The sequence below is a fragment of the Neomonachus schauinslandi genome, chromosome 4, assembly GCF_002201575.2.
Source record: "Neomonachus schauinslandi chromosome 4, ASM220157v2, whole genome shotgun sequence".
In the NCBI taxonomy this organism is placed as follows: Eukaryota; Metazoa; Chordata; class Mammalia; order Carnivora; family Phocidae; genus Neomonachus; species Neomonachus schauinslandi.
The window spans coordinates 28,639,380-28,640,601 of record NC_058406.1 but is presented as its reverse complement, the minus strand read 5'-3'; the positions used below and the strand labels follow the sequence as shown (position 1 = coordinate 28,640,601).

At 75.0% G+C, this 1,222-nt stretch overlaps 1 protein-coding gene and 1 long non-coding RNA gene across 3 annotated transcripts in view; one reads left to right on the top strand and one right to left on the bottom strand.

The window, feature by feature from the left end:
• The window catches only part of LOC110575236, a 65,707-nt gene extending 65,253 nt beyond the window's left edge, over positions 1-454 (bottom strand). Inside the window, exon 1 of the long non-coding RNA XR_002480015.1 lies at positions 369-454. This is a non-coding gene — a long non-coding RNA (uncharacterized LOC110575236). The remainder of the gene's footprint in view (positions 1-368) is intronic.
• Positions 455-1,172: 718 nt separating this feature from the next.
• POU3F1 (POU class 3 homeobox 1) overlaps positions 1,173-1,222 on the top strand; it is a 3,338-nt gene continuing 3,288 nt past the window's right edge. For both annotated transcript variants that reach the window (XM_044913979.1, XR_006539890.1), the window contains exon 1: positions 1,173-1,211. The gene's annotated coding sequence lies outside the window, so the exon portion shown is untranslated. The remainder of the gene's footprint in view (positions 1,212-1,222) is intronic.

Here is a 1,222-nt window from a genome sequence, read left to right as displayed (position 1 = left end):
CCCGCAAGTCCGTTAAGCTCCAGCGCAGAGCTCCAGGCGAGGCTGGACAGCTCCCCGCCTGCACGCAGGATTTCTGGAGCCGCCCTTCCCCAAGTCCATGCCACTCCTCACCGGGAGCAAGTTTCGCGTCCGGGCGTGACCCCGTCATGACCCCGGCCAATGAGCCGGTCACGCAGAGGGAAGGAGCGAGATGGCTGCAGCGGCGTGGGACAGATACCCGTGGGCCCAGTATGTCCACCACCCCCGTCGGCGGCGTTTTCCCCGGAGCCTCGGTCTGCACCTCGAGGTCCTCTCCCTCGGGAAGCCTGGAACGCGGCCTGGTTACGGGAGCTCCCGTCTCCCCGCAGCATCGCCCGCGCGGTACTCACCTGGTCCGCGGAGCCCGGGAGAAGGGGAACCCGCCTGAGGCGGGAAGCCAGGGCTGGTCGGGCGTAGGTCGGCGGAGTTGCGACGCTGGGTCTAGAAGGAGAAGAGGGAAAACGAGACGGGCCGGGGAGGCGCGCAGAGGAGAGCTCGGTGCCGGCTGGAAGCCGCGGGAGGCGAGGCGGCCGAGGAGAGCAGCCGCGCCGGAACCGAGCCGGGACCCGCGCCGCCTCCCGCTCGCAGCCGCCGAGACCCGCGGGAATCCCGGCCCGCCAGCAGCGGCACTGCGGAGGGAAGAGCGCGGGGCTGAGCTGCTTCTCGGAGCCCGAGCGCCTCCCGGAGCCCGCAATCCCCGCCGCCGCCTCTTGGCCGCCCGGGCAGGAGACGGGCGGGAATTCAGTTCGCGTGGAGTGTGGGACCTGCCGGGCTCCGAGTCTCCTGAGCCGCGGGTAAGCGGGGCCCACGCAGCCAGGACGAGAGGGGGTGCGGTCCCAGTGCCACCCCCGCGCCACTCCCCACGTGGCGGCCGCGCCCCCGGGGCGTGAGTAGGTACGCGGACGGTAGGGGGGCCGTGAATGAAGCCCCAGCGGCCAATCAGCACGGTCGGCGCGCGGGACCCCGGGAGCGAGGCCCAATGGCGAGCTCTGGGCGGCCGGGCCGGGCGGCAGGCGGACGCGGGGGGCGGGGGCCGTGGCCGGGGGGCGGGAGGCGGCTCCGCGGGCAGCCAATGGGCGGCGGGCGGGGTGGGGCTCCGGAGCGCCAAGCGGGTCGGGGCTTTAAGCCGGCGGAGCGCGGCGGCGGGGCCCGCAGACGGAGCGGAGCGGCGGCGGCGGCGCGGCGCAGCGCAGGGCGCGGGGCT